The sequence below is a fragment of the Schistocerca piceifrons genome, chromosome 1, assembly GCF_021461385.2.
Source record: "Schistocerca piceifrons isolate TAMUIC-IGC-003096 chromosome 1, iqSchPice1.1, whole genome shotgun sequence".
NCBI lineage: Eukaryota > Metazoa > Arthropoda > Insecta > Orthoptera > Acrididae > Schistocerca > Schistocerca piceifrons.
Window position 1 is genome coordinate 492,529,201 of NC_060138.1, and position 10,774 is coordinate 492,539,974.

General features: G+C 44.6%; 1 pseudogene; it reads right to left on the reverse strand.

Moving 5' to 3' along the window:
• Positions 1 to 10,386: 10,386 nt before the first annotated feature.
• LOC124724314 lies at positions 10,387 to 10,504 on the reverse strand (annotated as a pseudogene).
• Positions 10,505 to 10,774: the final 270 nt, after the last annotated feature.

A 10,774-nucleotide genomic window follows, 5' to 3' on the forward strand; every position in this document is an offset into this window, starting at 1 on the left:
CGTCAGTGCGGCGAAATCTGGCGTCAATGCGCTACGGCAGCAGACGACCGACGCGAGTCCTCGCTAACAGCACGACATCACCTGCAGCACCTCTCCTGGGCTCGTTATCATATCGGTGGGACCCCAGATAGCTGGAAAAAGGCGACCTCGTCAGATGAGTCCAGATTTCGAATGTGACGCAGACCCCACAGAGCCATGGACCCAACTCGTCAACAAGGCACTGTGCAAGGTGGTTGTGGCTCCATAATGTTATGGGCTGTGTTTACTTAGAGTGGACTGGATTCAACTGAATGTATCATTAACTGGAAATGGTTATGATTGGCAGCCGAACATTCTTGACAAATCGAGCGAATGATATGGCCATCGAGATGGTCCGACATGAATCCCAAAGAATATTTATGAGACATAATCGAGACTTTAGTTCGTGTACAAAATTCTACACCAGCAACAATTTCGCAATTATGGGTGGCTGAAGAGGCAGCATGGCTCAATTTTTCTGCAGGGGACCTCCAACGACTTGTTGAGTTCATGCCACGTCGAGTAGCTGTATTACGCCGGGAAAAGGGAGGTCCAACTCGATATTAGGAGGTATGCCATTACTTATCGCCTCATATACGTCACACAGCCAGTATCTTCCATTCTAACACGAAGGATCGAATTTCTTGTAGGCACCTCCGTACAAATGTAGAAGTACTGTGATGTGTTGCTGTCGGTGCGAATAAAGCTCGGCATTGCAAGTCACGCAACTCTTCATAAGTAAACCTGCTCATGGTACTGCTGTGTACCACTTTTAATGCACAACTGACACTACCTGAAAACGAAACGCTACGCAGAACCGAACAGTACAACTGAAGGCAAACTTGAGTGCAATTAGGGTAGGGGTCATTAGTATTGCAAACAAGAGGTACCGTGAGCTAATGGAAACAATCTGCACATTGCATGCCATCGACAGCTGAACTATTGCGCACTATTTTCAGAGCAACATAGTTGCCATTGTGAGGCGACTTGTGTGCCTCAACGATACAGATAGCCGTACCCTAGGTACAGCCACAACGGAGAGGTATCTATTGACAGGCCAGACAAACGTGTGGTTCCTGAAGTGGACCAACAACCTTTTCAATAGCTGCAGGGGCAATAGTGGATGACTGACTGATCTGGCCTTGTAACATTAACCAACATGGTCTTGCCGTACTGATACAGCGAACAGCTGATTGCAAAGGGAGATAACAGCCCTTATTTTTCCCTAGTGCATGCAACTGCACTGTTTGGTTAAATGATGATGGTCTCCTCTTGTGTAAACTGTCCCGAAGGTAAAATAGTTTCATATTCGGATCTCCGGGCGAGGACTACTCAGGAGGATGTAGTCATCAGGAAAAACAAAACTGGCATTCAACGGGTTGGAGCGTCTAATGTTAGATCCCTTACCGGGAAGGTATGTATTCTTTCTTTATTTTGGCTTTGGGTTACAAGGACCATACAGTCAACAATGGTTATAAAGTGCCAAGAAAACGTAATTGCAAAGAAGCAGAATAGAACAAAATAACGAAGTTGGCATACAAACACACTCTTAAAGTAAAACAAAGCACAAGCAGACAAACAACAGACAGCCGGCGACAGTGATAACAACGAAATTGGAGCAGGATTACAAACAGCCTCTATGCAGTAACATTATGACTATATATAACACCGTACATCATTCATTAATTACAACAATAGCTGAAGAACAAAATTGGAAATATCATATAACAATATGAGAAACGTTGCATACAGACAGATGCACTTAAAGTAAAAAAAAAAAAAAAATTATATACACGATGCAACCAACTGTATGTACAAGAACCACAGTAGAACATTTACATAAAATCCACAAGAGAGTAATAATGAAAATTTAATGTAGAAATAGATGTCTGTACACAAATTACAACACAAAATTACGCACCCGATAGCAAACCGGGCTGATGCCATGTGAAAATGAATACCTCGGCAGTCCATAAATTAAATTAGGATACCGGTGGCTTCGGCCGGCCGTTGTGGCCTAGCGGTTGTAGGCGCTTCAGTCTGGAACCGAGAGACCACTACGGTCGCAGATTCGAATCCTGCCTCGGGCATGGATGTGTGATGTCCTTAGGTTAGTTAGGTTTAAGTAGTTCTAATTTCTAGGGGACTGATGACCTCAGATGTTAAGTCCTATAGTGCTCAGAGTCATTTGAATCGGTGGATTCCAAGTGGTCTGTAGGCAAGTCATATTTATCAAAACGGTGGCGTAAGACAGTAACAGTGATGGGGAGGGGGTAACTTCTCGCGACAAATATTTTATACAAGACTGACTGTACAGTCTCCGCGGGGGGTAGCCGCGCGGTCTCAGGCGCCTTGTCACGGTCCGGGTGGCTGCCCCCATCGGAAGTTCGAGTCCTCCCTCGGGCATGGGTGTGTGTGTTGTCCTTAGTGTAAGTTACTTTATGTTAGATTAAGTAGTGTGTAGGCTTAGGGACCGATGACCTTAGCAGTTTGGTCCCATAAGACCTTACTACAAATTTCCAATTTCCAATTGTGCAGTCATGTACTTGGAGCATGCCAATATGATGGACCGCTGCTGCCGTCGAGTCCTTATCGCAGTGTCCAGAAGCGATAATCTTCAACTGATATATGTGCGCAGGGTAACACCCGTGTCCCGGCCTTATGCAAATGGTAGAAGTCACATGACGTCTACGAAGCTGCGCCGAGGCGAAACCATGGTCGACAAGAGACATCCGCTTGTATGGTCGCCAGTTGGCAGCCGTTAAAGTGCTCAGAGACGAGTCATTCACAGTCCCAAGAGTGATAAGCAGCCTTCGGTATCGTCGATGTGAGAATCGTATAAGGTATTGGTGCTGGACGTAACTGGCCTTCTGTAATACTGCTCTTAGCAAGAGGGTCACCAGTTTCATTATGGAGAATGCCAATATGCTCTTTATTTCTGACTAAGTGGACGGCGATGCCCAAGGCCTGCACGTCTCTTACGGCCGCCAAGATGTACAGAACATATCTGTTGGACTGTTTATCAAACGTGGAATATTGCAGTTTTTACAGCGCACTTTGAGAGTCCGCGTGTATCAGGACGAATTTTAATGTCCGGATACCTTAATGAATGTCTTCCCCAATGGCCAATAACTCCACTGTTTAGGTATAAGATACAGGTGGAGGCGCAAACATTCGGTAGGCGTCACTAGAAGGGCTAAAGAATGCACATCCAACACCCGGCTCAGGTTTAAAACCGTCCGTATAGATGTGAGCGTACTGCGGCCATTGTAAGCTGATAAAAATGCTCCATGTCGCGAGTGATGTTGGTCTCGTTGGGAAATCGAACGGCAGGTGTGACACTGGGGCTGGAGTGATGAACTGACTACACTAAAAACGACAACAGAGGAATATTGCGTCCTGTAGAACGAGTGGAAAAAGGTGGCGCCATTTCTCGTAGCTGCGAATTAGTAAAGGAGTTCTGTCCATTCGTCGTCCATGAGATGCCTGTGCAAGTCTCTGCAGAATTGAACGACCGCCTTACGAAAGGCACAATCAGATATTGAAGATCAACTGAGGAGAACAATATCAGACAACATCTACCGTCATGTAGACAACGGCATTACTAATGCTTCCACTAGCACGGCGTTGGTGGGCGTTGATTTCATGCTTCCGAGGACGACATCGAGCTTGCGCCAAGTTGATCGCGTTGCAGTGCCGTAGACAATGCTACCGTAATCTAAAACACAACGGGTCAGCAGCATAATCGGTTCCGTTCCCCACCATAAACAGGCAAGCATACACAAGATATTCACAGTGTTATCCATCTTGTCGATGAAGTAAGCAGCATGGTGTGTTCACGTGAGTTTGCTGCTGAAGTAGACATCAAGGAGCTTAGCACTTGACCGAACACGAAATGTGTACGGGCCAAGCTGAAGGTCAGAGGAGAAATTACTGCACCGTTTCCTCGTGAATATCACAAGAACTTACTTGTTAGGTGAAAAAGTGAGACCATTTTTTAACTCCCGTGCGGCCAAGCGGCCAACATTGCGTCGGTAAACGGTAGACGTGTCATCGATAACCACGACGAGCGAGCGTATATACAGGAGTCGTCCGCATACTGAAGAGCTATGACGGGGGGGCTGACCAGGTCTCTAGGTCTGCAACATACAGTGCATATACCTGTAGTAAGGAACTTAGAATCGCGCCCAGCGGCAGGCCACGAAATACTACGCGGGATCCATACAACAAATTGTCCTGATCGCGGATATATACGCTACGGCAACGAAGCAAACTGTATACTATATTATACGTAAATTCACCACCGGGAGTTGCAGCAGCTGCAGTTTGTTCAGGTATCAGGTCATTGTCGTACGCCCTCGAAAAATCAAGAAATAAGACCGTTACGTACCCGTGAGAGAAGAACGTGTTTCGATGTCCATCGCAAGCGAATTAATACACTACTGGCCATTAAAATTGCTACACCACGAAGATGACGTGCTACAGACGTGAAATTTAACCGACAGGAAGAAGATGCTGTGATATGCAAATGATTAGCTTTTTAGAGAATTCACACAAGGTTGGCGCCGCTGGCAACATCTACAACGTGCTGACATGAGGAAAGTTCCAACCGATTTCTCATACACAAACAGCAGTTGACCGGCGTTGCCTGGTGAAACGTTGTTGTGATGCCTCGTGTAAGGAGGAGAAATGCGTACCATCACGTTTCCGACTTTGCTATAGGTCGGATTGTAGCCTATCGCGATTGCGGTTTATCGTATCGAGATCCAATGACTGTTAGCAGAATATGGAGTCGGTGCGTTCAGGAGGGTAATACGGAACGCCATACTGGATCCCAAATGGTCTCGTATCACTAGCAGTCGAGATGACAGGTATCTTATCCGGGTGGCTGTAACGGATCGTGCAGCCACGTCTCGATCCCTGAGTCAACAGATGGGGACGTTTGCAAGACGACAACCATCTGCACGAACAGTTCGACGACGTTTGCAGCAGCATGGACTATCAGCTAGGTGACCATTGCTGCGGTTACCCTTGACGCTGCATCACAGACAGGAGCGCCTGCAATGGTGTACTCAACGACGAACCTGGGTGCACGAATGGCAAAAAGTCATTTTTTTGGATGAATCCAGGTTCTGTTTACAGCATCATGATGGTCGCATCCGTGTTTGGCGACATCACGGTGAACGCACATTATAAGCGTGTATTCGTCATCGCCATACTGGCGTATCACCCGGCGTGATGATATGGGGTGCCATTGGTTACACGTCTCGGTTACCTCTTGTTCGCATTGACGGCACTTCGAACAGTGGACGTTACATTTCAGATGTGTTACGACCCGTGGCTCTACCTTTCATTCGATCCCTGCAAAACCCTACATTTCAGCAGGATAATGCACGACCGCATGTTGCGGGTGGTGTATGGGCCTTTCTGGACACAGAAAATGTTCGACTGCTGCCCTGGCCAGCACATTCTCCAGATCTCTCCCCAATTGAAAACGTCTGGTCAATGGTGGCCGAGCAACTGGATCGTCGCAATACGCCAGTCACTACTCTTGATGAACTGTGGTATCGCGTTGAAGCTGCGTGGACAGCTGTACCTGCACACCCCATCCAAGTTCTGTTTGACTCAATGCCCAGTCGTATCAAGGCCGTTATTACGGCCAGAGGTGATTATTCTGGGTACTGATTTTTCTGGATCTATGCACCCAAATTGCGTGAAAATGTAATCACATGTCAGTTCTAGTATAATATAGTTGTCCAATGAGTACCCGTTTTTCATCTGCATTTCTTCTTGGTGTAGCAATTTTAATGGCCAGTAGTGTATTATCATAATTACTTCTGCCCTTACAGAAGACATTTTGCGACCGCGGGACTAAGTTCTCGTTCCAACCACCGTTTTAAGTGAAGGGGCAGTCACGTAAGGAAATTTAAACAGGTAAATGGTTAGAATTAAGTTAGACATAGGGGGAATTAGTGAAGTTCGGTGGTCGTAGGAACCGGCCTTCTGGTCATCTAAATACAGGGTTCTATACACGAAATCAAACAGGAGTAATAACGGGAGTAGATCTAATAACGAATCAGAAAATAGGGGTCCGGGTAAACTACTATGAAAAGCATAGTGAAGGCATTATAGTCGCCAAGATAGACACGAAGCCAACACCCACCACAGTAGTACAGGATTACATGGCAACTACCTCCGCAAATTGAAAAAATATACTAAGAGACACAAGAAATTTTTCAGATAGTTAAGGGAGACGAAGATTTAATAGTGACGGGTGACTGGAGTTCGGTAGTAGGAAAAGGAAGAGAAGGAAAAGTTGTTGGTGAATATGGACGGGGGAGAAGAAATGAGAGGGGAAACAGCCTGGTAGAACTTTACAAGGAGCACTATTTCATCATCGCCAGTGATGGTTTAAGGATCATGAAATAAGGTGGGGAAGTAGATGAAGGTGAGACAGGAGATAAGATGAAGAATTTGACAGAGCACTGACAGGCCTAACTCGAAACAAGGACCCTGGAGTAGGCGACATACCGTCAGAACTACTGGGAGAGCCCGCCATGACAAAACTGTTCCACATTGTGTGCAAGATGTATGAGACAGGCAAAATACCCTCAGACATCAAGAAGAATGTAATAATTCCAATTTCGAACAAAGCAGGTGCAGACAGGTGTCAATATTACTTAACTATCAGTTTAATAAGTCACTGTTGCAAAATACTAACGCGAATTCTTTACAGAAGAATGGGAAAACAGTTACAAGCCGGCCATGGGGAAGATCAGTCTGGATTCTGTGCAAATGTTGGAACACGCGAGGTAATACTGACCTTACGACTTATCTTACAATATATGTTACGGAAAGGCAAACCTAGGTTATAACATTTCTAAGCCTAGAGAGAGCTTTTGACGATGTTCACTGGAAAACTCTCTTTGAAATTCTGAAGGTAGCAGAGGTAAAAGACGCGGAACGAAAAGCTATTTGCTTGTACAGAAGCCAGACCGCAGTTATGATTCAAGGGCACGGAAGGAAGCAGTGGCTGAGTGAGGGCTGTAGCCTATTCCCGATGTTATTCAGTCTGTACACTGAGCAAGCAGTACAGAAAAATAAAGAAAAATTTGAAGAAATTCATGAAAGAAGAAACAAAAACTTAAAGTTAGCCTGTGACACTAATTTTGTAAGAGACAGCAAGGGACTTGGAAGAGCAATTGAACGGAATTGACAGTGTCTAGAAAGGAGGATATAAGATGAACATCAACAAAAGCAAAGCATAGATAATGGAATGTAGTCGAACTAAATCAGGCGATGCTGAGGGAAATGTATTAAGGAACGAGGCACTAAATGTAGTATATGAGTTTTGCTATTTTGGCCGCAAAATGACTGTAGGTGGAAGATGTAGAGAGGATATAAAGTATGGACTGGAAATGGTAAGAAAATCGTTTCCGAACAAAATAAAATTGTTACGTCATCGAATATAGATTTAAGTTATAGCATGTCTTTTCTGAAGGTATTTGTGTGGAGTGTAGCGAAGTATGGTAGTGAACAGAAGCCTTTGAAATGTTGTGGTACTGAAGAATGGTGAAGGTTAGGTGGGTAGATCATGTAACTAATGAGGAGGTACATACTACTGTGGCAGAACCTGGCTACAATAAGGGGTCGGTTGACAGGGTTCATTCTGAGATATCAAGAAGCAACCAATTTAGTACTGGAGGGAAGTGTGTAGGATAAAAATTGTAGAGGGAGACCAAGAGATAAGTACCATAAGCAGCTTCAAAAGGATATAGGCTGCAGTAATTATTTGGAGATAACGAGGCTTGCACAAGATAGAGTAGCATGGAGAGCTGCATCAAACTAGTCTTCGGACTGAAGACCACAATAACAAATGGGGCAATAAACCAAACGAAATGAAGTATATAACGTGCTGTCTTAGACCGTGAATCTATGATACCAAAGTGCTCAGAAGATATTCCTGAAATATCCCTGACAGGTTGTTGGAGTCGGATTGTAACTTTTCTTTAGAAGCCCTCTACCTATACAGAGGAGGTACTGACGACCGTTCAACGTGAACATCACCCAGCGTTGGGCGGATGAGTTCATTTCAAAGAGCAAGATAAGTGGCGTTAGATTGCAGATGAAAGGGTGAAAAAGGTACATGAAACATTTACAATTCATACCAAACTGTCATTGTTTTCAATTGTAAAACTGCCGTACCAACAGGGGTGACAGAAATACGCTTTTAAAATACAGTAACTACAGGAGCTTCGGGCAAGTGATGTGTCACATCGCGTAGAATTTGCTTCACACATTTTCAATCGCGTATAACCAGGTCCTAAGTTTCTTTAGTAGATATGTTTTATGTTCAAATGTTCAAATGTGTGTGAAATCCTATGGGACTTAACTGCTAAGGTCATCAGTCCCTAAGCTTACACACTACGTAATCTAAATTATCCTAAGGACAAACGCACACACCCATGCCCGAAGGAGGACTTGAACCTCCGCCGGGACCAGCCGCACAGTCCACGACTGCAGCGCCCCAGACCGCTCGGCTAGTCCCGCGCGGCAGATATGTTTTATGGAGAATCAATTTCCTGTGGCTATAGACCAGTTAGCACAACTGCAGAATTCGCGTGTCAGAAAATCTCACAGAAACGGAAGGAGATCAAGATGAATATATTTATTCTTCTGCAGCAAAATTGCGACATGTAGATTAAAATTGAGAATAATCCCAACATAATAAGAGAATATTCCAGAGATAACGCTATTGTCTGTGTGGTTTCAGAGGTGCCTGCGAATATGAAACCCCTCAGTGTAGGCTCGGAGGTGGGATTCCAATAGCTTCTCCACCACATTTCTCCCATAACAGTCCATGTAACATCTTCTCTGGGGCTTTGTGAGTGATACCGTCCATAAGATGGAGATGACATCGGTTGATCTAGTACTGCCTGTAGAACGAAATCAATGACGGTTACTACTCTACTAGAGCCGTTTTCCAACTTTTTGTCTAGTAAAACGCAAAGACGGAGATCTGAACTTCCGCACAAAGAGCACTGCTCATATGCGCCATGCTGACCGTTTATACTAGCGGAAAATTTTGATATGTATTGAAATTTACAAAACAAAATTTCTTTGGTCTGTGGCATATTTCTAATGTACCAGAAACGTGAAAGGGTACGCGTCATTTTTGGTTAACCGATATGGTATTGTACGCAGACATCATTTTAGCTTATAATTTAACACAATAATGGTCACTCGTGAAGTAAGTGGGCGGCACATATTTTCATTCAAGATTTATGACAGCACTTGGGACATTCTAAGCATTCACTGACTGTAAGGAAGTTGTAAGAGAAAGCTTTGGTAGTAGGAAGTGGAGGCGGATGATATCTTGCGTTGCATTTGCTTCATAGGGATGCCATCGATCACGTCAGGAACACACTTCCCGGGCGCTCTGCTGTTAGATAACAGCTGCTGTGTGGGCCTTTCACTGCGGTGGCGTGATTTCGTCCGTAGTCCTCTTTCCTTGTGTCTGCTGACCAACCAGTGAGTCCTTTCATTCATCCATTCGAATCCTGCAGAAACGACTGTTGTCGTTCTTAATGATCACGTTATTTGTAGTATCTCAGATATTTGAATCAATCCTGACAAAATATTCGAAATATTTTTCTACATTCTCTGAGCTGGGACGTATGTTTGAAAAGTTACGTCCATTACAGAAACTAGTTTGTAATTAGACTAATGCCGAGAAAACGGGGATCAGACCAGCCTCATTCCTGAAGTACTTGTTTCAAGACGAGCGTGCGGGCCAGATTCCGACACAGTTGTAGCGTTTGAAGGAGCCACGATAAAATCATGGGAGAAACGTTTTCTGGCCCAAGACGGCGATATTATTTTATGTAGGTAATTCTCCCATGCATCGCTACGACCTGTCGATATTACAAAATGAAAACAAGTTAAATACCAAAAAATTTAGTAAATTAATTCTTATCACAATCCTCTTTTTATGAATAATTCAACCTTCTCTCGTACATGTTCTCTGTGAGATAACAGTTTACGCAAACATATGCAACGAGGTGATTTGCGAAGTATCAATTAAAAGATAGTTAGGGAAATTCAAAGATACGAGAGGCAGGTCTGAAGGTACCCAAATCGTCTGAATCAGGAAATTGAGCACACTCCGTCTTCGTTTTCGGGCCACAAGTGGCCCATCGGGACCATCCGACCGCCGTGTCATCCTCAGCTGAGGATGCGGACAGGAGGGGCGTGTGGTCAGCACACCGCTCTCCCGGTCGCTATGATGGTTATCTTTGACCGGAGCCACTCCTGTTCGGTCTAATAGCTCCTCAGTTGGCATCACGAGGCTGAGTGCACCCCGAACAATGGCAACAGCTCATGGAGGCCCGGATAGTCACCCATCCAAGTGCCGGCCTCGCCCGACAGCGCTTAACTTCGGTGATCTGACGGGAACCGGTGTATCCACTGCGGCAAGGCCGTTGCCCAATTGAGCATCATGTCCAAATAATTACCTGAGAGACACAAAGGTGAACGTTTCGGTTTGAAACAAGCTAATAAATAACAATAAGGATAGAAAATACCTTATATCTCATTTAATCGTTCTCTGACGTTACACATTTACATTCAACAGGGCAAAACGTAAAAACCAGAAACAACAAAATTAGTTAATTAGCAGTACAGTCAGCGCTGTACACGCAAATATTCCACGCACTGGAGCACAATGCCTAGTATACGCTACTGTATAATATTGTGC